This window comes from Mugil cephalus, chromosome 7, assembly GCF_022458985.1.
Source record: "Mugil cephalus isolate CIBA_MC_2020 chromosome 7, CIBA_Mcephalus_1.1, whole genome shotgun sequence".
In the NCBI taxonomy this organism is placed as follows: Eukaryota; Metazoa; Chordata; class Actinopteri; order Mugiliformes; family Mugilidae; genus Mugil; species Mugil cephalus.
Window position 1 is genome coordinate 11,852,741 of NC_061776.1, and position 27,390 is coordinate 11,880,130.

Below are 27,390 nucleotides of genomic sequence, written 5' to 3' on the forward strand. Positions count from 1 at the left end.
AAGTAATTAAAGACGTTTAATTAATGCTGACTGTTCTCCGAGCAGGACATTACGAAGCTCAAGGTACAATCAAACCCATTACCGAGTCTTGTCGGAGTCACAAGGTGAAATTTCACCTCATAAAAATAATAATGCGACTGCCACCTGCTCTGACAGCAAATGTTATTCAAATATATTACGCGTCTCACTGACAAAAGAACCCATAATGGCTAACTACTCCATTTCCTGCACCAATTAATCCACCTCTCTGTGTACTTTATGGCACTTGAAGGTAAAAGGAGTGCAGTACAGTGTCCTTGCAGAGGATGCTATTGGGCACCTTGACACCTGTCAGAGCTGGCTGTCTGACTTTTAGCCTCACCGCGGCAACAGTCTCGTTTTAAATGAGCTCATTTGTGGCTACCCATCTACACGGGGGTGGACTGTCAAGAGGCCATGGCAGGGCGTCAGGACGCAGTGGTTTTCAGCAGCCTCACCCACAACCACACTCTAATTTGCCCTGCTCTCAGGTTTAACTTTTAAATGTTTTAAATCCTTTTAATCTGTTGTTTAAATTCTAAATAAATTTGCATTTGACACTACTGGCCTCGAATAGGAATTCGCCAAAGATTTTCATGTGAGAAGACTGTAAAAGATGGGGAGGAAAAAAAGGATTAGCGAGTTACTCATTAATGGATGCTTTATGAAATAATAATCAGTAGTCAGGAGAAGCCAGATCTGATGGTGCTCGTTCCAGCAGCGCGTCCTGGAGGAGAGATGATTGATGACGGCCTCTCCCTCTCTCTCTCTCCACCGGCGTTTGATGTCTCAGACCTGCCCCGGGCCTTTCCCCGCGCAGCTCTCGCCTCCAGCAAATCCTCAAACCGCCCGAGGTGCCCGAGCTCAGGCCAAGGGGCGCCTAAAATAGAAAGCGCCGGCTACAAAACAAGCCACTGGTCACAGAGATTATCGACTTCTGAAGTTTCTTTACAAATAACTTGTCATTAAACCAACTGGGGAGTGAAATGTACTTATAAGATCAGCGCACAAAGACGGGATTTGTGCAGAAACACCGAATGTCAAGTGTGTTTCTCGGGGTGTGCTGTATAATCTTTGCTATCCTGGAGGATGCAGTGCTCTTCTGCTGCCCTCTTGCTGTACGCTGAAATCTTGTGCACGGGCAAAACTAGCATATACAGTATATGCTATATTATTATAACACCCAATTTGTACAATTAGGCTTTTGTTTTTCACACATGTCCTATTGTCCTATTGGTAAAGAAGCATAAAAAGCAACCTGGAAACACTGTGAAACATGTGCACGAAGATATTCTACAGAAAGCAAAACACGGGTCAGGAGAGGAAAAGGTTCGTGGATCTAGGGTCAAGGTCTCCGTTCCCCATGCGTCCAGGCAGACAGACATAACGGCAGACGGGCGCAAGCGCGAGCTGCAATTTGTTGAAGGTCAAGCTTTCTTGCCTCACAGAGAAGCCTTTGTGTGCGATTTCAATAGCAGAGTATTGACTTGACAACATGTGGCCCTCTATTCAGAGGGAGACATGGATCATTTCTGTCCCGGGAGCTCGAAGTAACCCTGGCTAAGTGACAAGCAGCGGCTTGGTTTATGAATAAACCGTAGCATGGTGCATGTGAAAACCTTCGATCACTTTATTTCTGAGGCACAAGCGCTGAACTCTTCGGTTTATTTACCGTCACCGAACATATTCTTGATATTCTGATTAGGGACAGGCAATATGGGCTTAAAAATCTATCCTTATGAATTCTGTCATTATGGCGATAATAAAAATCACGTTAAAAAATATTATAATTCCAACCCGTGTTTTTGAATCAAACTGTCACTACATTCTGTCTTGAGAGCTCCATGATTATACTTAACAGTTAATGCAGTCAAATAAGCTGCTTACCTCTAAGTTTAAGTAGGAAGTTGTGGAGAAAACTGTGGTGACTAATCAAACAGGTCTGAAATCTGAAAACAGCAACATTGCAAAATGCAATAACAGCGGCTCCATCTTTCCATTCATTTCTGAAATGACATTTACACCATGGAGATGATCTGTCACATGATGAAATGAAACCGTAATTACCCATATTTAAACTGCTATGTCTGTAACGTCAATGGTTATAACCGTTGAAATCTGTGCTTTTTTATTGTTTTTTTCTCATTAGTTTTGAGGGGACAGGCCATCCAAAACGGGGACTGTTCTCAGTAATCGGGGACGTCTGGTCACCCTCTTTTACCAGAGGATGTGGCTGTTTTTGTCCAGACGCATTTGCTGGCTCTCCTTGCATGTGGGATAAATTTGTTCCACATCCACCTTATGATATCTGAACCAGTCCAATGTTATTGATGAGGAGGTGCAAGGACGTCGAGTTCATTGTGCGCGTACGATTGTTTTTCGTAGTACATCATGTACAATAAGTTATGGCCCATTCATAATTCTCATGCTTTAAAAAAAAAAAATAAAATTATTATATCAACAGTCTGTCTATATTTACTGACTACCACACACAAAATATTAGCTTGATGCTCCCTCCTTTGAGTTAATAAAGGTGTATACTCTGGAGGGCCCTGAAATGGCAACAGACCGACGCGAAAGGCGAGATTCGTCATCTTGGGTGGAAATGTTCTAACATGGCAATTGATCTTATTACTATTACATGTCAAGACTGACATTTCATCAGAAAAAATGTATGGAAGCAGCCTCACAGGACTTAATTAAAAAAGCAAGACAAAACAACAGATATCAATCCTTTGTTAGGATGGAGCTGTTTGTAGGAGAAGAGTCAACCTCACGGAAGTCGATTTGTTGCTGGAAGCCATCGGGAACCGTTTAAATTGGAAACCTGTGTTTAATGCAGATGCTATTACCATACATACAATACAAATATATTTGTGGTTGCAGAGTAATGACGTATTCGTATGTATTTATATATATCTTTAAGTCATTTATCAAGCAAACACTCAAATCATTTATTAGTAACGGCTTATTAAATGCCTGATTTATTGTTTTTCCATAAATGTATATTGTTTAAATGGAAAACCTTCGGCAGAGCATGCAGCGTGAACAAATCAGACATTAATTTGGGCTCAGGGAGCTTAAAAAGACCAATTATGAATTCAAGTACTGGGCCTTAAAGCAACAGATCCCCACTGCTAAACCACACGAGCAGTTAGCATCAATGGACACGTGTTATCACAACGGCTACGGTAACCATAGTTCATTTTACGTTCCTCCAACAGGGATTCTCCTGCAGCCTTAAATTATAACTAGTGCAAGAAGTGCGTTTTCAACTACAGGTGAAAATTGAGAATTGTGTGGAGAAAAGCTGTCTAAGGGACCCACTAACACTAGGTAATCATGTCACGCCCAAGCTCATTTGTCTATGCCTAGTTCTTGAGTACGGTACACTGCTTGGTCATGGTACACTTGGTTAAGTATGTGAAAAGCCAAACAAAAGTATGACGTAACCACATGAACACATTTCACACTGAGTGAGTAAACTGACAGGAGATGATCTTTATTTCAGCCTAATGCACTGGTCTTTAACAGGGGTTCTGCGACCCCTAGGGGGTCCACAGGGGTACTGCAGGGGGAGTGGCAAAATCATTCTTCATATATATATCTTTTTAATCTTCCCAAGAAAATTTAAATTTGTGTAAATGCACATTAATATGAATCCAACATTTTAGTGAAGGAATAAATCAAGGTTATCTGTCAGTCAGTATTTCTTTCATTCATCGATACAGGAGTGGTTTCTATACAGCGCACTGTTCCACACAGGGCGCCACACTAGGCCTGTCAATCTAAGCTGCCTGTACACAGTAGACCACGCCCCTTTCGCTGCTCATCCAGTCATGAGGCCGCTTGTTACATGACGACTCTGGCAGGTTCCCGGCAATTGGCCGAGAGCCCATTCAGTTCCCAGGTGAAATCCAGACGCATGCAGCAGAAGAGAAGCTAACAGCGCAGCTCGCTGCCATGTTTTCATGACTAACTGACCCCACGACATTTAGCTATGTTTAAAGGTAAAGGTATGTGTGTTTATGGCAGTTGCACGGCCAGTCTACTGCACATGTTTCAAATTCGAACCTGTATTATTTGAATAGCTTAATATTGAATGTAAATTGATAATAATAATGTATATTTATAAGTAGCACTAGGCCTAGTTTAATATAGAACACATATAGTAGGTAGGAGGTCCCCACTTAATCTCTCCATCAGTTTGGGGTCCTTGGCCTTGACCCCTGGTCTAATGAATTTAATGGGACTACAAGAAAAACAGAAGAGTAAGTTTTGTTTCAGAGGATGACGTGACGGCTGTCGAGGCCTTAGTCCTTCGCTGTCCTTGTTCACTGTTTAGACTGTATCAGTATGCAGCGTGAAACTGCAACTTGTCAATATGTCTGTGCACCAATGTCACCAAGACAAATCTGTCACTTTTTTTTCTCCCTCTCGGTGATTAACGCGCATCAATAAAAGTTTAAAAAAATAAATAAATAAGACGTGGTTGTACGGTACGTGCGTGTGTTTGACACCTCCGCAGCAGATTTCTCTTTTTGGATTAGACCAGATCAGATTCAACTCCACTGTCATGAGCACCCACATGTCTCCGGGTGCTCGTTGTGGCAACTCTGCTCTTCGCGGTGACAGTCAGTGCGTAATAGTCCAAAGAGGGACATTTTGACACCTGTGACAAACTCCCAACAAAGAACAATCATCGTTTCACAAGCCAGCGTTTGTTTGGCCGGTTACACCGCAGCGCTACAGATATGAGTGTTGACCTTTGGCTCTCTGAACCCCCCCCCTCCGCAACAAGCCCTCGAATAAACACAACGCTTCCCAAGAAATGTCGTCCTTTTTTTTTTCTTCCTTTCCGCTTACGTGTTGGCCTCCAGGCGAGAGAGTGGCCTCATCACTGCGTGAGCGCGCCATTAAACCGGCGGTGATATTGGTGTTTTCATCAACCGATGAGTTAAATAAATAAAAACCGCGGCCTCCTGGCCCCTTTGGCTCAGGCCGACCTCCGGTCAGACCCGAGCGCCGAGAGGCGGCCCGCTAATCCAGCTGAACCATAATGCTTTCAATCATCCTTTCCACTCCTTTCTCCTACCCTCCGTCTGCTCCTTCACTTGGCTCCTCCTCTCCTGCCATCACTCCCACTTAAACCCGGTGCGCTGGGGGCCTGACCGAGCGGATTGATTTCCAGTAAGGCGGTGTCTGGAACGCGTTCTGGAGTTTTCCGGACGCGTTCATCCTCCTTTATTGCACTCTAATCTCAAGGGGCGACCGTGTCTGCTCCTCAGGCTTTGCTGTAGACACACACACACACAAACACACACACACACATAAAACCCACGAAGATGGACAAACAGAAGCACACACATACTCAGCCACGTGGAGCCCACAGGATAGTAATTTCGGTATCTGGCTCAACCCTCCAAAGGCTCCTGCTCAATAGCTAAGCACCGTTATTGCCTTCTTTGTCTTAATGAATTTTATTGGCCTTTCACAGTCGGCCTCGTCTTATTGAAGAATAGATAGGCATTTCATTTATAGCAATAAATGCTACCTATCTGTATTAGGGCTCCGATTCAGGAGGCTCGTTCTCCGGTTGCACAGATTAGGTAACCAAAAGGCAAAAGAGTGAAAGGAGATACAGTCTCCTTTGGCCAACGCACTGCAGCCATGAAACATACCCCCCCACTCCCCACCCCGGTCTTCTGGTTGTCTCCTTAAGCCGCTCTACTGCTGCCGGGGAGGGAAGAGAACCCCTCGCAGCGAGAGAAAATCCCTCCATCTTCTCCCAGCGCAGGCACCCAGCAAGTCATGCCCAATTAATGGCGGGGTCAGAGTTTTAACACACTAGCGGACCGTAGTTGCCATTCAGCGCGGCGCGCCGAGATCAGGACCCGGGATAATGAGATTTCTTTGCACCTGGTGATTACAACGAGCAGCCAGCCAGAAACAAAACAGATCAGGACGGCAGGATATGCCCACTGATGGGCCGATTGCTTGGATCGACCCTCGCGGCCCCCCGGTCTATTCTTAGCCGCGCTCCGCCTGCCATTTCCTGCAGGGTCAAGGGTTTGCGGAGCATCACAGGAATCCTGGCTTGTTTTTTTTTGTTTTTTTTTGTTTTGTTTTGTTTTTAATAACGGAGAAGGTTAAAAAAAAAAAAAAAGTGACAGCTTCATGAATGAATAATACAGTGTGGTGATGACATTTTGTTGAGAATGTTTAATTAAAAAAAGGTTTAGCCCAGGCTCTGGCCACTACTCAGTCCCACCATCGTATTTATAGGGACAAAAACAAACAAGTATTTTCTTTTTATATTAGGGGTGGAGCCAAATACGGTATTCGGAAAGGCACAAATAACATGTTTTTTTACAGATACTTATTAAAACCAATAGTTTTCATATTATTTGTTTTTGAGAGGAAAATGGCAAACATCCCATCAAAAATCTGCCTTTCTTCATGTGAACTCCAGAACAGAGGAGGCTTTTTATAACTTTTGGGAAGCAGAGTTTGACCGGAAGATTATTCCGTTACATTAGCATTAGCATTGAGACGTCTGCAGTCAAGTTCTCAAGTTAGCGTTTGTCTGTTCAGCTCAGTAATTCACTAAAACTATTGTGTATTGGTAAATGGTAAATGGTCTTGCTTTTATATAGCGTTTTTCTACATATTGGTACTCAGGGCGCGTTACAGTCACAGAGGTTCAGTGTCTTGCTCATGGACGCTTCTTATGTGGCACATTCTGGGGATCGAACCACTAACAGCTCTACCTACTGAGCCACAGTTACTCCTACTGTCTCACACAAGCACCAAATCACCATCACAATAAATGCTGCGTCAGCCTAAATCACCTCTATTAGCTGCGTTTAATGTAAAACATCAAACCAAATTGCAAATACATCTATAATTATTATAATGGCCAATTAAAGAGTACTTATTTTAACACTTTAAAAAATGCATTTTTACACCTATTTTAATTTTATTCAAATACAAATACTTGTTTTCTCTCAACAAATACAAATACTGGATGTTTTTTTGTATTAATCTTGTCATTATGTGTTCAGCACACTTCAGAAAAAAGGCAAGACATAAACAATGCATTCAGCTCAGGCTCCTACAACCATACAACTAAATTTGAGAGGATTTGCTGAAAGGATCAATTTCCTATTGAAATTCATGAATGACCCGTTTAACCAAGTAATCATTTCACACCACGATTCAATTTCTATAAAAGTAACAAGTCCACATATTTGACTTTTTTTTTTATCAAAATACCTGACACACATTTAAATGTCCGTGTTAATCATTTAACCAGGCCTCCTCTCTGGCAAATTTCCAAAAAACTTTTTTTCCCGTCCAGACCTGACGCCCACTTTCTCGTTAGCAGTCCACACGCACGGCGAAGATCCCCTCATCTAACGTGGTTGTGTCTGATCCTGCCGACCACGGCTGAGTGAAAACGCTGGCAGCGTGACACGGGTTGATGGGGTGCCGGTCCCCAGCGGCTCGATAATGATGAGATAGATGTATGACAGCCAGTCACAGGAGAGTGTCAGCCTATTTGTCTTTCTGTCTCCGCGGGAAGATGGATGACCCTTCAACCTCACGCCAATGGAAATATTCACAGCGTTGCCCTGTCACGAGAAGCCCATCATCATCCCTCACCCTCGCGCCGGCCGCCTCTCAAGGCTTCATGACTTGTTTGGGCTGAATTAACGGGGCCGGTTTGGACGTCCGCTGCGGTTTTATGGAATAATGTGAAGATCCTATTTGAATTCCTGAACAAACTAAAACATTCAAGTGTTAAAAGCAAGTGATTGTGTTAAATTATAATATACATTATATGTATCTGTCCCTTTCCAGTGGGGACCTTGAGGATTTTTCAGTCTCAGAACATTTGTTCTCCTATCGTTTGTTTTACTTTCACGTCTCGCCAATTAGTCTGTCACAAATCTTTCTTTAAATGGACATCCTCTCATTTGTGGTGGGTGCAATGTGAGCAAAACATCTTGAAAATACAGTGATCCAGCATAACATTATGACCACCTTCCTAATATTGTGTAGTTCTCCCTTGTGCCTCTAAACTTGACTTCGCCTGTCACTGGTTTTAATGTTGTGGCTGGTTGCATGTCACTAGCTGCGTTTCCATTACAGGTTTTTGCAAAATAAAAGTGATATTTCTGAAATTTCAATGACGTACAATTGTGTTTTTTACGTGTTTGGATTGAAAGGGTGTTTTGCGAATGAGCTGTAATGTCTCATCTCATAAAACTTCACTTTGAGGAAGAAGGACAAAAAAAAAAAAAAAGAACTGGTCACATGACCCCTGCGTCATCTCCCGTGATGATTAATTGCGTAAAAAAAAGTTACTTTTATATTTATTATTTTATATCGACCCGTCTAAAAAACCACCTCATGGGAGCGTTAAAGTGTTTTAGCGACATGTGTGAGGTTCTTTGACGTCCAGGTGTTTCCATCACCAGCGTTCACTGAGATATTCAAGTTTTTTAGCGTGTGACAAGTGTTAGCGATCAGTCCGTTTACTCATTCACCCTTGGCGCTCCTTTCAAGTAGTATCTCTGACTGTCGGTTCAATGGCGGGTCTCTTTTCAGTTCACAAGCGCAAATCCATAAAAATACGAGTTGTAAAAATTTAAACGGAGAGTTGAAAGCTGCAAAACTCGTCCTTGGAGCTGAGAACTGTAGTCGGGGTTCATCACATGTACCAACACTTTGCACCAGCACTTTGAGATACATAGTTGAGTCTGTTTTTTTTGTTTTGTTCTGTTTTGTTTTGAGGGCATGGAGCATGTTTGCCTCTATTAGAGGGTATAGCAACAGTAAAAGTCTGACAGGGTACAACAGGAGAGAGATGGGGGATGACATCCAGCCACACTCTGGAAGCTGCTATTACAAGATCTGCACTAAATCCCTCGGCTAGAAAAGCATGAATGGAACAATAGTTAACAAACAAATGTTGATCATTTCTCCACCTAGACATTTAAAATAAGAAGCCAAAACCATTGGCGACAACATACTTTATTACTATTATTATTATAACTGACAAATTAGAATAGATACACAATTTGAATACAAAATTATTAATCAGTCCCAATTCATTACGGAACAGGATTATTCAGACGTCCTCACACGAACAGACAAAGCACGAAGACGCATACAAACACAAGCGCACATCTCCGGGGAGCAGAGGTCAGCCACAGATGGGACGCAGAGGACGCGGGGAAGGGGGGGGCAGACCGGAAGATCGGAGGAAATAATTATCTCCATACATTTCAGCCCTTCATTTCCCTCGGGGGATGCACCACTGATGTTCCCAGCCTTCATTTCACTGGATCGCGTCAGCCACGCAGCCTTTGTGCTGCGGAAAATCTTCCAGACATCCCCCTCCGATAACGCCCTCCTCTGAAACTTTCCAAATGTGCAGCTTTATTATTTATTTTTTTTTTTTTTTGACATTACAAGCCCAAAACTCAGAGCCGGCGGTGCGGCCGACTTCAAGGACTTTTAGCGCGTCGCTCGGTTTAGCCTCCTTTTGATGGTGCATCGCACTCTGCTGACTCCCGCGGTTGCCTTGGTAACAGGAGGTTGTACTATGGGGAGTTCAGACAAAGTGCGAATTGAGTTTGTTGATGCAGCGGTTGCAACATTTGTTAATGAGAAAATGAGTATGGGTGGATGGGCCGTCCTCGTCACATCTCCGGAGCCTTGACATGTCATGGTGGCATCCGGTGCTCCCAACTTATTTAATGAATACATGAAGTTCAGTTATGCAATTCATTCATTCGCTCATTCATTTCAGCGTATGAAGACTTTTCATTAATAGATTTACATGAGAAGTGTACTTCCTTTGTGTTAATATTATATCATGTATGTACAGTAAACACAAAACTGTTCCTGAAACACCAATGAATAGGATGTTGCAATGTATTCACATCCTTTGGCCAATCAGATGAAGCTCCAGCTATCTGTCAGGTAACCTCAGATTAATTAATATCCGTAGGGTGGGGTGGTGTGAGGAAGGAGAGAAGAGCATGGAAAATGAGGGTATATCTGCCAGTTTACTGATTTCATTTATGCCATATTTACATTAATTTACATTGAATAATAATCCCCATATGCCAACCTGCAACCTGCAGGAATTCAAACCAAGTAAAAAAATAACCATCACAAACACTGGTAGTAAATACGTGGTTCTGTTTACATGACAACAAAGGCACAAGATCAAGGCCGGTTCTCTAACACCAGACAGCATCCACCCTGAGTGCTGTTTTTAGGAATGTTGTTTTGTGGAGCTACTCAAGCGTCCCCACGGTGACAGCTTGATGGATGTTGTTCCACGTCTGAATGGGATTCGGTTTTACAGCCGGTGTGCGGCGTCGCTGTGTGTTGAACAAGATGTGAAGTTAAGGTTCGAGCTTGGAACAATGCGGGACTTTAGATTGGACTAAAAAGAAGAAATAGGGGCGATGGCTTAACTTTTTTAACGCTGCATTTTAATGGTAACGTATGAAAAACTAAAAGTGACACGCCTGCATATCATATTTACTGCATCAGGGTTGGTCAAATAACTCATGAAAACCCAAACCAGACATTGTCCATGTACAATATGTACATATACAGATATAGAAATATACCCTTCACTTAAGCACAAGTACATGTACAAACTGAACATGTCTTCAATGGACATGTACAGGACTTGCAATAGAATAATTTGAACTATGACCTTTGTCCATACAAACAGAGAGGGTCTGTCTTTATCAAGTGAAGCCTCTCCAACAAAGATATTAGAAGAAGTAAGCGGAACAACTGTGGAGGGTAACGTAGCAACTGGACAATTTTTCATATTTTTTCCCCCAACCTTTCCTATAAAAGCCAAGCAAACGATTGGAGCTGGGACAGGACCTTGATTTGCAGTTTTTATTACTACCAAAAGGGATTTGTAGAGCTTAAGATGCAATGTGGTTTCTTACAGACTCCTTCACTGTGACGTTTTTTGAGGGGCGGGGCTTAACTGGATGCAAAACATCTCAAACACTATAGCCTGTGAACGGCGGTTAGCATATTTCAGTGGACTGTTTTGGCACAACTGGCCAAGGAAAACATACATTTTAGAGAATATATATATACATTCATTCCCTGAGAGATTTTAAAAAGTTTACTCTGACTGATGGGACTACATTCACCGACCCCTCCACTCTCACTCACTGGATGGAGGATTTGACCGGAGGGGGACACTGGGGACAGAGGGGACGAAGTCTCTATCAAGTGAAGCCTCTCCAACAAAGATAATATAAGTAGTAAGTGGAACCACTGTGGAGGGTAAATGCAATGTCTGCTTGGACACACGTTGCGTTAGCTCGCAGTTAGCATTAACATATATCAAGAGTCCCCCAAATAATGATTATCTTAACGTAAAAGAAAAACTGAGGACATACAAATTAGGCGTTAGACGCCTATAACAATATCTTGAATGGACATGTGCAGCACTTGCAATAGAATAATTTGAACTATGACCTTCGTCCATACGGACAGAGAGGGTCTGTCTTTATCAAGTGAAGCCTCTCCAACAAAGATATTAGAAGAAGTAAGCGGAACAACTGTGGAGCATAACGTAGCAAATGTAACTTCTGCTTCGATAAAAGTGAAACACGCAACTAGCGGTTAGCATTAGCATTAACATGTAACAAGAATCCCCTAAATAAGCATTAGCTTAGCATAATTTCAGTCATGATTTATTCTAACCCATAACGTTGTCCAGGATATAACTGATGATGCAAGTGTTGGTGACTGTCTCACTCCGATCTTTTCGTTTAATCGCCCAAGCCCAAACCAAAACTGTCTACGACTGGCAGTGGCTGGTATGTGATAAAACTTCAAGTTTTTTTTGGCACCAAAAAAATACAGCAAGACGACATTTTCATGGTTGAAAGTGACAGTTCTAGCCTCTAGCTTCCTTTTGTTCTGCCTCCAGCTAACACCGTGCAACACAGTGACGTAGGCCATGAAGGGGTCTATAGAACCAATTATGGTATATAAAAAAAAAAAATTGGTTTAGTTTTGAGGTGAAATCAATTCTATAAACTTCAATAAAATTTTATTAGAGGTTAATATTTCCCCATCTTTTAGAATCCTACCTCAGTCAATTGCGTAACATTAAATGTGGGTTAAATGAGGATCTTGTTGGCTAACTGCTTCTTGTTGCCTTCAATGAGAATTTTTAATGAACTTTTGTTTCTTTTCTTGGTACAATTTTCAAAGGCAGTTTCGCTGTCTCCGCAGCATCCCTTACACATCCTACAGCTCAGGAGGATACACTGCCCAAATCCTTCCGTCCTACATGGAAAGTCTTGAGAGCGTCTTACGAATGTGAATCAGGTAATGTAACAGGTCGATGCATTACCACTGCACTCCACAAAGAAATAAAACCCTCCTTTTGGTATAAGCAGTACCTGATTTCACGTCTCACCCTTGGCTGGTCTCTTGACATTAAACGATCATACCTCGACTACGTTGCTCAGAGAAACTCAAAGGGAAGGAGCGACACATTCAGTGGGACACGTTGCGTATAATACACACAGGAATCTGACAGTTTCCAAAAATGTCACTCCCCCAAGCTTTTGCGATGATAACCTTAAATTTCCATTTTTCCGGAATTAGCAAGACACAGAATCGTGGAATGATATCACCTTTGCCACCAGTGTTATAAGCACCAAAAGTGACAGAGCTGTGTGCAGCTGTGAGGTTTTTTTTTCTTATCACATAAAACCAGGACGTCAAGAGTCGTCAAGCGTTTCTCACATGTGACTCCGTGGCAGCTTGTTAATTGACTGCTAACCGTCGTCCTATCACCTGCATTTCCACTCCTCGAGTGTTGCACAGCAGCTAATCGACTTGCGAGAGGATCTCGGACATCTCTTCTGGCTGAATGTTGAACTTCTTGGTAACAGCGTGTGACAATGCATCCATCAGCTCGCAGCCAATGGTGTCTCATTTGTAAAGCCCGATTGATTTTTTTTTTCTACCATTTTTTTCTTTTTTTTTTTTTCCCTTTTGGCTGTAAAGATAAATAGATAAATGTCAGCTGAGGAACGCAATCTCCCACCCACATGTTTGATCACAGGCTAACTGGGCAATCCAATAAAAGATTTTACCCCAGCTGGAGTCTTGCCATTTGGAGCCTTGCCAGACTTCCGTATTAAAATACAATCCCTCTCAGTCAGTGGTATTGCTGTCATTGTTGCTCCAATACCTGACTCGCCATTCACTTCTCCGCAGCTTAACCGAGTCTGCTGGAAGATATGAAAGTACCGTTGGCAGCTCGCGCTGCCGGCGAGCCAAAAATACACCACAGATCGCTAACTGATCTCAGCAGAAAATTCATTTCACATTAACATTTACCAGCCCTATTGAATGGATCGTCACTCATCAGGAGGAAGGCAAACACAAAAATAATTGGTGAGCTCGGTTTAATAAAGTTTCTAAAAGTACAGCTTGGATCTGCTTTCACACTCTGGGGAAATATTCTCTCATTACGCCGGGTGTGGGGGAGGAAGGAAGCAGCAATAAGGTGGATTTCATCCAACGCTCAGGAGAAAATGAAACCTTCCGATGACAGTAGAGCATGTAATGTTTTCATCTGGTTCCACCCGTGAAGGAAAATTAAACGAAAATTACCGTTGCCTCTTTTTTCATCCTGTAACTGATTGTTTCCTTCACAACAGTTAAAATGAATGATTATATTGTGCCTTTATCTTCTTTTTTAATAATTGTGTAACCACTTGTTGTGCTTTGAACTGTAAGAACTCCTGGCTTTTGTGCAGCACATGTGACGATGGCATAATCTTTCTTTCTCACCATCAACGCAAATTAGGACAGATCGTTAATACAGATAATAATTTGGTGTGACACTGATACTTTTTCTTGAAATGTCATGATCATTGAATAACTCTGTAATTTTTCGTGACCCACATTGTTTTAGGAAAAACGTCATTACTGCAAAATAAGAAAAAGGAACAATGTGCCAAAAATATAAATATAACGATGTAAACCACACAATAACAATGGAAAATACAGTCAGAAACAGTAATCAGTTGAGCAAACTAAGTAAACAAAAAGCACCAACGTAATAATAAATGTTAAAACTGCTCAGAGAGGGAAATGTTGCCTCATTAATTTCCCACCACAGAAGTGAGTCTGCATCCTGTGTAACCGCCTTCTCTTTCGAGTACCAACGCATTTCAATAATGGTATCAGTGCCAGCTGTGCGATGCCGCTGTGAAGCTAGGATTCGAGTGTCAAACTCTGTCTAAATCCACCTTTTACTACAGGTGAGGATGGAGAAGCTCCTGCGGCGCACACACTTGGAGGGAAGCTGCGCTCGCATTAACTCTGTCAGGAGTAATTTGCTGGACGTACAGAAGAGAATCTATAACAAAGTATCGATCTCATCACGCTAGTATCGATCTGATACGGGTACTGTGTTTGGTATCGATACTGTCGATATTTAGATCGATACGCCTAGCCCTAACGGACACCATTGGTACGTGTGCAATAGATCGCCACACTCATTCCAGGGATACGCACCAAAAAACAAATCAAAATCCATTAAAGTCTACTTTATAGTGTGTGGGGACAGACCTCTTCACATAGCTTCTCTTCAAACGTAGCGTCCATTTTTCCAGCACTGTTGAACCCCTTGTAGAGCAGCAGTCATGCAGTTACGATAAATCGGAGGGTACGGCAACATCCACGTACGGCGTCTGATGAGGACCCTTGAGCACTCATGGATGCGGGAAGCATAGCGTCCGCCAGGACCTTAAGAACCCAAGTTTTGATCTCATTCTCCAATTCGGCTTTCAGAGGTAAGAGCTGACCACACTGTGGTATCCTGAAATCTGAACCGAAGGAGGGAAGGTCGTAATATTGCAGAGCCGAGAAGAAAACTTGTTTTTTTATTACTACCAAAGAGCTTTTGTGGATCTTAAGATTGACTGTGGTTTCGTATACAGTCAATTATGGGGGGAAAAATAAATTAGTTTTGAAAACGCCCCGAAGGAGAAATCAATTCCATAAACTTCAGTAAAATTTTATTTGAGATTAATATTTTCCCACCTTTTAGAACCTCACTCCATTGACATTAGCATAATTTTTATTGTGGATATATGCTGAACAAACCAATCCCATGCATCATCACATAGCTTCTACTGTATCTAACTGGCCTGAATGAAAGGCTTTTTCTGACATATTTTGCATATCAATATAAGTGTCCTCAAATTGAAATCCCATTCTATTTTCAGAGATTGCTTTTTGATGGATTCTCATTACAGGAATGTTGGCTATGGGTCAAATGAAAATGTCACCACCGGCTCTGCAGAGGCTGCTCGGGAGGAATCCTCTTCGACACAGACACGTCTCTTTACAGCTCAGCCGCCCTCTCCCGGGAGATGAATCACGGAGCCCGGAGAAGAGGGCGCACGGCGAGGGAAGGGTGAATGAGTGTTTGACGAGGTGCCAGTCAGCCGGTTTGTGACAACCTTACATGCTTCCTACGGTGTTATTCACAGGCCATAATCACTTTAAGTCAGGGCGCTATGTTCAGGCTGTCACATTTCCTTCTCTACGTGTTGCCACCAGTGTTAAAAGAAAACCTGAAAATTGCGCAAATCTGTAACAGTTATGAATATTAACTGCTTTAGGAAAATGATTAGTCGATTAATTCGTTAAGTAGAGTCACAAATACAACAGAAATCAATCGATTAATCGTCATTATGCTTGCTGCTGCTCTCTGGTGGACAGACGTGTGAGAACATCTGGGAGCCTAGTGTGTCGCACACCATTGACTCCTATCGCCAGCTTTTTGGTGGATTCAACATTATGAGTCATAAGTCAGGGAGAGAGATGTCTCAGATTGGCAGTTCAGCTTTGACAATTTAATTCAAGAGAGCCCAGCTCATATAGTATAGAAAAGAGGATGCCATAACAGCTACTCAAAAGTGAAGCTAAAGCAAGTAGAGCTCCCCCTGGTGACTGGCTGCAGTATCGGTCATAAGCTCCACCTCCTCCATATTGGCAGATGGGCCCAATTAAAATCTGAAGTACATGTCAAATCATTTTTTAGTTAGTTAATATAATACTTTTGTATGTTCAAGTGCCCATTTTTGTGAGTAGTTTTGTTTTAGTTAGTTATCTGATGCTATAAAAATAGGATGTGATGATTGACAGTCACCATTGACAACTGATCCGTGAAGCAGCCCCGTAGGGAGTAGGAAAAAGCAAGATGGTGCCACCAGTGTCCTAGGGATTTGGACAGAGGGGGGAAGTTTTTTTTTTTTTTCTACAGTCTACAGTCCAGCTCAGTTTGTAGATCTTCTTAGCCTGCTAGCCTCCCAGACACAGGTGACATAAAGTGACGTCGCAGTTGGCCTTCGTTGCCAGCGGTTCTTTAATGTTGAGTTTGTTGTGTCCGAACATTTATGGAGGCAATGTTCCTAAACTTCCTAAATCTTCAACCCTCTAAAAAGGGTCAACAGTGGCTCAGGACTACGTGACACCATAAGTTGGCAACCTCAGTCACTCAAAGAGCTATTTGGACCAGTTTCTACACAGAAAAGAAAACACTGGGAGCGACAAACCAGCATATAAGTTTATGTTTTTCTGCCTTTATGCTCCATACAGACTGTAGTGTGTTGTATTTATGAACTCAATGAACTGCTACAGAAAAAAAATTTAAACTGAACTCTGAAAAAAGACATTGGTTGAAGGCTACTTTATAATTAAAATACTCAATATCCATTTGAGTCCTTGTATTTATGAAAAAAAACAAACAAAAGAAACTGAACTTCAGTTATCTACTGGCAGCAAACCAAACATGCCGCCCTCTTCTGTGTGCCGTCATCCTTTTACTGAAGCGTGCAGTTCAGCTCTCAAATAATAAACAGACTTTTTCACCGAACAATGAAAAAATATGAATATATGCAAAAAATATGCAATTAAAATATTTTTCATACTTGGTTAATGTGATTTCTTCTATTGAACGTCACCTTCATCTTCACACGGCTCACAGACGTCAGCTTTGACGTCCATGAGCGATGTTTGTTTTTAACCCTCTGGAGTATAATCGGCCATTTTTGACTACTTTTGGTTTTACCTTTATATTCCATCTTAAAAACTGTTTACATTGTTTTGTTTGGCAACATTCTTTTCAGTACAACCTCACCTGTGTCATTTTACAATTATTCTGTCATTTTGACAAACTATATTAAGACATTGGACCTAAAACCACCATAAAAGACCAAAAAATCCAAGCAGGAAAAAGTTGGATTTTTCACTTTGGAAACCACAAACTTATTTAACGAACCATTTTTATAGCTTAGAATGTAAATATCAAAAGCTTATGTACAAATTTAGCAAACAACTATTTTCATTAAAATGCAGGTAATGCATCACGTATTTTTGTACAACTATTTACTACTATTGACAAAACCATCAGGTGTGTGGTTCATGTTGGTGAAGACCTGCTGGATCCAAAGATCAACAGGACTCCAAGCGCATGCTCCTTCATATTCACACTAAAGTCCCAGATAGCATCGTATGTTTCTAACACAAGTTTGTGGAGGTTTTCAGTTTCACTTCATTTATGATTCTGCTAGCAACAGTAACTAAGGGGGTTGCTAGCGTCACGGTTGTGTGTATGATTGGACAATGACCGTTTGGAGCCGGGGCAAAATGTCAATTTAGAATTAAATTTTAAAAACTAATAAAATACATTTGAATTAAATACTCCGGGCTGTTGGTTGCCGACCTCTGCACTAGCCTTAAGCCATTTATTTAAATTGTCAACTGGTTGCGCAACAACCTGGTATTCCTCAAACTCTCTCTTTGACGAAGTCCTGGTCCTCACCCAAGTTGACCCAGGAGGCTTGGGAACTCAAACAGACATCACACATTCAGCAGCTGTGACCATGGATGGTGAAAGGGAAAACGGTGCCAGGGCTTCCCAGAATGATCCTTCAGAAATCTTTAAAACACCAGACATTTACTGGTCAAGACCTCTACGGTTGAGAGAGAGCGTTGCTCTGCATCCATCTGTTACCTTCATCTTTTTAACTGCAATTTAAAAACATCCACGTTAAAACATCTTGTCCATATGTGCCAACTTGTACGATGTGCTCCATGATTGTAAGGCTGCTCTTATGAAAGAACCTCTGCTCGCGGTGGCATTGAGAGTTTCAAATGGACTGAGCTCACAGTCTGAGTGGGAACACGAAGTCTCTCTTTCAAGAGACCCCCGAACACACACATACAAAACAAAATAAAAAAGAAATCTACTTTTTCTTGTCTCCCGAGCTCCACGTTAGCGCCATCCAAAACAAGGTTAGGAGTCAAAAAACTGTTCGGTGACTTCACCTGCGTCTCCGTGGCAACGCTTTTTGCCTCCACACAGACGGCCCCCCCGCCTCCCCAGTCCCACTCGACGCCGCGTCCGCGTCCTCCAGGATACGACCCGAGACATTCCACAGCGAAAACGCTTCGACGGATTCATGGAACAAAACTCTGTTTGTGTGTTTAGTTGATTAATTGCCGCTTTGCAGCGTTTTTAGCTGTGATGAGCGGGAGGTCACAGGCAGCGAATGGGGTGGAGGTGTGTGTGTGTGTGTGGGGTGGGGGGCGGGGGGGGGGGGGGGTGCGGCTAGCTGAGCCTCATCTGCTGATGTAGAGGTTCAAGCTGTGTCGAGCAGTAACGAGCAACCTGCGGCGTCGCGGCGCACAAGTCTGCTTCTGGAGTGTCGATTCGGTAATGAGGCTTTTGTGCCGACAGAAGCCGCGTTAGGACATCGGCCTCTCGTGTGCGCGGACGAATAATCGCCGCGTCTGAAACTGCAGACCGCGCTCGCGTGTTTGTGTTTGTGGCCCTAATGACGAGCGGTGCTGGAAATGAGACGGCGGGGTGGGGGTGTAATGAAGAGGGAGAAAGGTGGAGGAGGTGGAGGGGGGGGGGGGGGGGGCAGGGGTTTGCCACATGCAGTTGTTCCAATCACTGATTAATTAGATCATCATTCTCCCGTACTCCTATTGTTCATCTTCTCGTTCGTGTGTGCGTGTGCATCGCTCCATCCATCCATCCATCCAGTATTTGTGGAGCTGAGGTCAGTCGGCTGATGCGGCGCGAGTGCGCTAATGCAGAGGAGACATTAACCCCGGTCCCCCTGGATGAGAGACCGCTTGGCGAGCGTCCGTCCCCGGGGACCGGTGGCATGCTCCTGTCTGCCTGCCAATCTCGTTTCCCGGATAGCTCGCACACTTATTTCATTTTGGCCTGTTTCACAGCCCCGTATTGATTTTTTCGAAACATCATGTCAGCGTGCGGATGAAGGGCCATCTTTCTGCAGCGGGCCTGTTGTGTATTCGCGCGCCGCCGTTTGGTTTTTCTCCCTCTTGTAGCCGGCGAAGGCAATTCCTCCGCGATGATTCGAAAATTAAAAGAAAATCGTTAATTCGGTCAGCTTTTAAATGTCAGCCTCTTCACTCTGCAGTTTCTTTTCTTTTTTTTTTCCCCCTCCACCGCACATACCTTTTCTCCGCTTTCAAGCTCTTTATCTCTATTTGTCTAACCTTTCTCTTTCCCAGCTTTTATTTCCCCTGTTGCTTTTCATACCTCGTGCGCTCGCTCCGGCTGTGTCGAAAAAACCGGCGGATGTGAGACAACAGGCCGGGCATCGGAGACGTCTCTGTCTGTCCGACGGTCCCCGCGGTACATTAGCCGTCCCTTACCATGTATTATTGATTCCCTCCCCTCTAATCACTGTCTCCAGTGTTACCAATGAGCCTTTGCTGCCAGCAGCGCCTGCACTCTGAGGAGCTCGTGGCAGCCAAAGTCCTGGCAGAGGCACAGCTCTGAAAAAAAAAAAAAACGCTGCCGAGCACCAAGAACAACAAGTGAGGTGTTCTCGATTTCGGGCCTCGACGCTCGACAGGAAAAACAAAATTCAAGCATTTTCTCACAACCTCGATTTGGCAGTTTTCGTACCATGAGTCATTGCTCATTTTTTTGCACTCGCCAGTTAGGATGTAGACAACTCCAGCAAAGCGCTGTGGATAGATGCAAGCGCAGGGAGCTTAGACACTTCAAAAATAATCCTACCTTCAACGGAAATCTATTCCACTTTCTACAAATAGAAAAATTATCATTATTTGGTTTGGATCAGTGTCTAGGGATTCACTTGGTTGAAGTTAAATTTAAAAGTTAAATTTAAAAGTGATTCTCTAGATACCAGACATCACAAACATGACTGTTATACCAGATCAGCTCAGGTCTTGGTTAACAGCGGCCGCCTCAGGCGCTGTTGACCAGCAGGGCACTGGTGGAAATTGGACTCTGAATAGCGGACAACTCGTAGGATTGCAGCTGAAATCTTTTCAAAGAAACTATGAATCATCAGGCTCGAGTTAAGTAGCAGGAAACGACACAAGAAGTAAACCAAAAGCACAGTCACAGCGGAGCTGTCAGGACGGCGTCTGGCTTGCACGGACACGTAGCCAACAAGGCTACACTTTTGCGCGGTCGTCCAATAAGCGAGCGGTCCGACGTCCTCGGGCGGCGACGCCGCACACAGGCCGAGTCGGATGCAATTCTCACTTTTGGAGCTTTTTCTACATTTTGCGGGGTGTGTGGCACGTCTACCAGCTCGGAAAAGCTGATAAAAATCTATGCCGTCAGTTGGGCTGAGACGTGTCCTTCAACGAGCAGTTTCCATTTTGACATTTTTTTTGACACAGACGATGTGTTCTGAGGATGAGATCGACCCCTTCCTTCCTTCCCGTGTACGTGAGCTGCTCTGTGTTTCGGCTGTAAAGGCTCACGAGCATCTTTAAACCGAATCCCAGCCTCAGGCGAAACAAGAGCAAAGTGGTGCTACTTAGTACGTACATTTACTGGAAAACCTGTCCACTCGACTAATAGATGACTGTAGCAAATTAGGCCACGCCCCTATTTGGGTGGAAACAAACCACTGGTGGTAAAAACAAATCCCCCCCATAGTCAGTGTTTATGTTGGAAAGCAGGTGAAATGAAATAGTCAGGCAGACACATATATGATGTCACTGCAGAGCGATGATTGGCAGTGTTACATAAAAAAGCATCAACATTCACCACTCTGACATTTTAACGTGAATTTTGAAGTTTTTACATTATAACCAACAACTCTGACAACTAATTTAAAGTGATAAAGTGTTTGTAGCTCACATACACATATGGACTATCAGGGCTTTCCATCTCTGTCCACTTGTTTTATGGCCTGAAGCCTACATTTCTTTAGTTTTCATCCCTCTATTTTGAGGGGAGAAGAGAAAATCTCAGAGTTTTATCTTTTAAATAACGATAAACAATCTTTGGTATTTTGGTGACTTGGCCTTTTTTGGACGTGGCCTTTTCAGTGACGTGGGGTCACTGTCTTCTATTCACCTTATTCAGAGCTAAAACATGGGAGCTCCCATATTATGGCACTTTGTCTTCTATTTATTATTTTTTTTATCTCTGTTTGTCTCCATTTATCTATTATAAATTACGCTCGATTATATATTTTGGTAGGAAGCAACCAATGCCAAGTTCTCCTTAGCGTGGAGGATCGCTGCTGCGTAGCTAACCAATTAGCTTCGACCTGCATCACTGGCGACACTGCTTCTCAAAGCGGTGGTGGGGAATGGAGACATGACAGCCGGGGCGCGACACGAGGCAACAAATTTACAATTTAATGCATGTTTTTTCTTGACAATAACCCCGGATCCACTATGTGAGGGACTTACTGCCTGAACGACGTGATCTACTGAAACGCTCCACAGCGCGACTGGTGGAAACACTCAGTTGCCGTGATCTACAATCGTGGAGCGCGTCCAGTGGAAATCCGGGGTTAGTGAATTCTGGGTTGGAGTGGAGAGGAAGTCAGAGAGCGGTCTGCATGCTCCTACCTTTTGCCACATCTTATCTCTGTGAGATGAGCTTCTCAGCTGTTGCTTCGCTGAAAACAAAACCCCACATCCCAGCTCAACACTGAGCAACTTTGTTACCCTGTTTGGAAGAGCTGTGCAACGGAAATCTGTCTCATTGTAGCAACTAATCATAATGTTAATAAAACTTTCACTTGCTAACCAGCTTTGACAAATGGATTTGCTTTGTTGTTTTGTGTTTTATTATTTTCTGTATTTTTGATTACTGTGTTTTTACTGTTTGTTTTTGACGCAAGTGACGGCACAACTGCACTTTTATTTTCTTTTGAACTTTGTGTTATTTGGCGATTTTTGATGTGTTAAGAAGTGTAACACTACTTTGTGTTAGTTCAATAAATTTAAAAATGTGGAACTGGTCAGGATTTCTGTTAGCGTGACTGAGGCTTGAAAAATTCCTTGAATTAGTGAGTGTCAGCACTGCATTGGAGAACTGTGAGGATGAGGACACAGCGCCTACACACTGCGACGAGGAAACACAATGGGAGGATCTGTCTGTTGCCGAGCACCTAAACAAAACGCACAATAAGAGCTTCCACGTACGCCCAGCTTCAGACTGTGACGACCCTGATGAAGCTACGCGTGAACGTATCGCGGCGTGGCCTCGCTGAAAGGTGCGGCGTCTCTCAAGTGACTGCGAGTGGAATTATTACATGACGGATTGACCTCACGGAGGAGAACAGGAGGCGCTACACACCTCGGCTTCCTGGGCAGACAATCCAAGCAGCGATGCCCCAGTGCTTCAGAGAGCTCTATCCAAAAACACCGCGTGTGACTGACTGTCTGACTTCACCCCTTGTGGAAACGGACATCCCATGTCACCTTTAAAGGTTGCAAACAAACAACAACAACAACAACAAAAAAAAAGCACTGCACTGGCAACAAGTGGCAGTAGACAGTGAAAACATGTAGATGGGCACCTGTAAAGCTCTGCATAGCAACAACCCAGTGGCAAAACAGCAGCATGCTGTCAGCTCGAGACTGTGAGGCTGTCACAATTTCCTGCAAACAATACCCAGTGCAGACTCTGTACATAAGAAACTCACAAAGTCTCAGATGTTGTGTTTTGTTTTTTTTTATATAGTTTCAGTTCCAACTGTTTTCGTTATGTATTTTCATTTTCTACCCGTACAAATGCCCTCGCGATTTGCACACGCTTGTGCCAAAATCACAGCTGTAACGAAGACGCGCAAACGCAACCGCAACCGCAACCGCGTGCTACGACCCGGCCCCGTCGGCCGCGTCGACGGAGCCGTCGGCTTAAAGCGGAGCTTTTCTCAGCCCTTTCAACTATTCAGTCGGCGTTTGTTCTGCGATTCTGACGGACAGATTCCTCGCAGCGGGGAAATCAATTACATTCACACCAATATGGATCAGAGACCACTGGCGATCTGCATCCCCCCCTCCTCCTCTTCCTCCTCCTCCTCCTCCCCCACCTTCTTCTCTCGGCTCTGAGTCTTGCTGAAGAACAGAGGGTTCTTAGTTTTTTTTTCGAAAGAGAGATGACTACTTTTGTGCGAATCTCCGCTGGGTGCTTTAGCTCGGAGTGACACACCGAACACGACGGGGGTGAGCTGGACGTGGGAGGAAGAGTTGAGGGAATATGATCAGTGAAAAAAGTGTGGGTGTGCGTGTGTGTGTGTGTGTGTGCATGTTTGGGGGTATGAAGTGGGTACTTTACCTGATGTCAGGTTGACATCACCACTCCCTTCCACGCCCACTAGAGGCTCAACACAAACCTTTACATCGGCCTGAAACACTGTGGCAGAAAGAAGCAGCTCCGCTCACGTCAATAGGAAAGTCTGACAAACCCGCGTCCGTAAATCAAATTCAACGCTATTCAAATTCGGGCCTTTATGTCTGAAGAACACTTTGTGCGCTAAAAGAGATTGCTAAAGTTTGAGGTGAAAGCAAACTTTTAAAAGTGCGTCTCTCACAAAAAATAAAAAAAAAATGCAGTGGCATTCAAGCCAAAGCTCAGGGTTGCTTCTTTTCTTCACACGTTTTTCACAAAGCACAGATGGAGAAGTGTTTGTTCCCACCGAACAACAAAAGGACCAAATCTGAAAGAGGATTACATCACATGCATCTGATTCAGACGAGTCCTTGACTAAACTACATTGAAGCGAAGGCAAAACGCGAGAAAGCGGCGAACAGAAAGTCGAAGAAAAGTAGATCATTAAAAGGTCAAACGGAAAGAAAAACGAAGGACAAAGAAGAAAGACGAGTGAATGATAAGTTTATACGGCACATCCTTCCCTATTTTTATATATATATATGTATGAATAATATGAAAATGTTGACATTACCAATGGTAATATCATCATCCTGTTAATATGGTTTTGCATTTCCACATTATAAGTTACGGCTGTCAGCCACTGTGTCTTCCAGACACCTGTAGTTGTCTAGCAACTTGACGGCCAAACTTTTTCTGGTCACGACTTCACTTCAAGCTCGCAAGTTCCATTTGCAGTGACCTTAACCCAGACTTTGCACACGCTGCAAAGTTCCTCCACGTGCCGCTCGTGAGCTGCACGACCACGTCTCACGAGCTGCTAGCGCCACACGCTTCTGTGCAAACGCTTCTGTGATTAAATGAATATATAAGTTTGTGATTAATATACAGAGTTGATTCAATGCTCACCACAAGCAGAAACCCAACAGCCAGCCTGCAAACGTATGAAAACAACTCCCGACTGCCTAAATCCACGGAAGAACTTATTTCAGGGAGCCTTCACGGCTAAATACAAAATAACTATGACCTTTGCGGCACACACTCTTTAAAATGTCGTTTTGACAGCAAACCAATAAACAGACTGCGGCGCGTCCACAGAGCTGGTATTTAATTCCTACGTTCAGGCCCAGATCTGCACAGGCTGAGGAGCGAGGACTGGAAATATAAAAACCACATTACATCCAAACCCTAACGCCAACCGGCATGCGAGATCCGCCATGCACACCAGCGTCTGTGGCCATCGCAACACATCTCAGACCGCAGTGTGACTATAATGAATAATTTCCATGAGTGGGCAGCAGCCGCTGTGTCAAACAGACTGTGGAGCGTCGTTTTTATTCTTAATGCGCTGGATCAAAAAAAAATGATTATGATAGCAACTGTTATCCCTGTATGGATAATCCATGTCTCTCCCAGGAGTGAACATCTGTTATTTTTCCTCTCGTAAGCACAGACACTCTTCATGCAATGGGTGTGTCTCAGATGTCTCTTTTTTTGTTTTTGCTGTTGTTGTTTTTTTTCTTGTTTTTGACAAAGCTTGATGAATATCTGTGTTAGAACGAAACGTGGCTCCATCGGAGCCGCAGCTATAGGGTGTTGAACTTTTCTTTTTTTCTTTCCTTTTTCTTTGACAGTTCCCTTCAGCGCCCGTCACATTCCCCAACAAAGCACCTTCAGCCGCCGCAGAGGAAACGTAGCCTGGATAAATTGAGAGCCACGCGACAAACAGCAGCAGCAGCGAAGACGCGTCGGCTCGCAGAGGATTATTCACTTACACATCACACGATCGCCACTTCACGCCCGGAAGCAGGCACGTCTCCTGTTAATAAACAGCACCAATGGGCGGCAGTTGACTGTGAGTGAATGATAACTAAACGGAGTGAACGAGGGCTCGCGTAATTTGACACAAAGCAGCACACGGTCACATAATCTCATTTCGCGCAGTGTGGAAATGTTCTGGGCAAGTGTGTGCAGAAAAAGGTGTCGGGGCTTGAATTCATCTTGAAAGTGACAAAAGAGTATTGGAGTTTCTCACGAAGCAGGCATTGTAAAGAAATCACTGAATGGCATAAAACAACAGCAACCAGTGTTGATGCACAACAAATATATATAAACACACACACATATTCAAACAGTCCTTTGCTCTCTGCTGCAGGCAAATGCAACAAATCCCATTTTTTTTACACCATGAATTCCAGATTTTTGTCAAAACTATTTTAGAGATCTTTTGATCCATTTTGTGAGCCTGTGGAATATAGTCACACAGAGTGGTTTATAAATTATACAGGTTTCTATTAAATTATCTCCTCTGTTTAAATATTTTATGACCGCGTTAGAACCTTAGGTCAATATAAACCCCAGTAAATTATTACCTTCATGATGTACCTAATAAACTGACAGTATGTGTCAGCACATTGCAAATAATTGAGCTGTAGCATTCAAGTGAAACCATCGACAAAGTCCAAAATAAAATCACAAATTACATCCAGACAATAATTCGTTTAAATGGCGCAGGAAAAGCAGATATGTGAGCCTGAAGGGGGCAGTAATACACCGAGTAGCGTCAGTGCTACCACAAATCACGCTAGACGAAGAAGACGCGAATAGCAATTAGCAGCTAGCAAACAATAAAACATAAACCACACAAATACTCAGCTGCTTGTGCATCCAAGCTATGTCCAGGGCCACAAAAAAAGACTGATCACATGTATTTATTCACGCAAAAACGTGTGACACAGTGTGCGTTGTGTTATAATAAGCTCCAAAACTTACCTGAACTAGGTAGCTAGCTGAGCAAAATGCTAACTCCAGCATTTCCTTTCACGAAAAGTTGCACATGTCCGAGGCCAAAGTTGGAGACCGTAGAGTCCTGGTTTGCTGTTAGTCCAAAAAGGCCAATGGTTCCTCCACAAAGCGACACGTTTGAACAAGTCTTACAAGCTTTTTTTTTTACGGAAAGCTACACTAGCCACCGTAGCACTGAGTTAGGGAGCAGACGGCCCAAAGCAGATGTGCAAAACGGTCAACAGGAAGGTGTTTTAACATTTATATAGCCCGACTTTTGTATTTTAAATTAAACAATAATTAAAAAGTCACATTTTATTTCTACAGAGGAATGCTTATTATTCGTAAACGAATAATGTTAATTCTGTTTCACTTGTTTGCTTTTTATTATGGTAAATGTGTTTTTCATGTAACCCTGAATGCAACGAAACCAAACATAAACAGTACACTTTATTTATTAGAACAAGAAACATATATAAGAGAGTAGTTGTGCCTCTTTGTTCGATCACTTTGAGTCTCTAGATTTACTTTCTCAGTCTGAGGCGTCACTCCACAGTAAACAGAGGCTCTGACCAAGGGCCCCCATGAGACCACGGATCCCTGGGCTTGTTCATCATAGACCCAATCAATCCATCCTTGTGTATACAATTAGTATTTATGGATTTGGGGTGAGGCATTGTTTGCAGCCCGACTCCATTTATCTGTCTGAGCAAGCTGACAGGTTTAGTCAAGTTTGCTCTAACAAATATTATGATTTGGTGAGCGGCAGTGGAGATATATGAGGCTCTATGTTGTACTTAGACTGAAATTTATTTCATAAGGACGCATTTTAT

The 27,390-nt window shown here is 43.2% G+C and overlaps 1 long non-coding RNA gene across 1 annotated transcript; it reads right to left on the minus strand.

Annotated features, from left to right (window-relative positions):
* LOC125011204 lies at positions 1 to 26,737 on the minus strand. The gene is made up of 2 exons (XR_007113142.1): positions 26,546 to 26,737; positions 1 to 898 (listed from the first exon to the last, which is right to left on the minus strand). It is a non-coding gene; the product is annotated as an uncharacterized LOC125011204 (long non-coding RNA).
* Between the last annotated feature and the right edge of the window lie 653 nt (positions 26,738 to 27,390).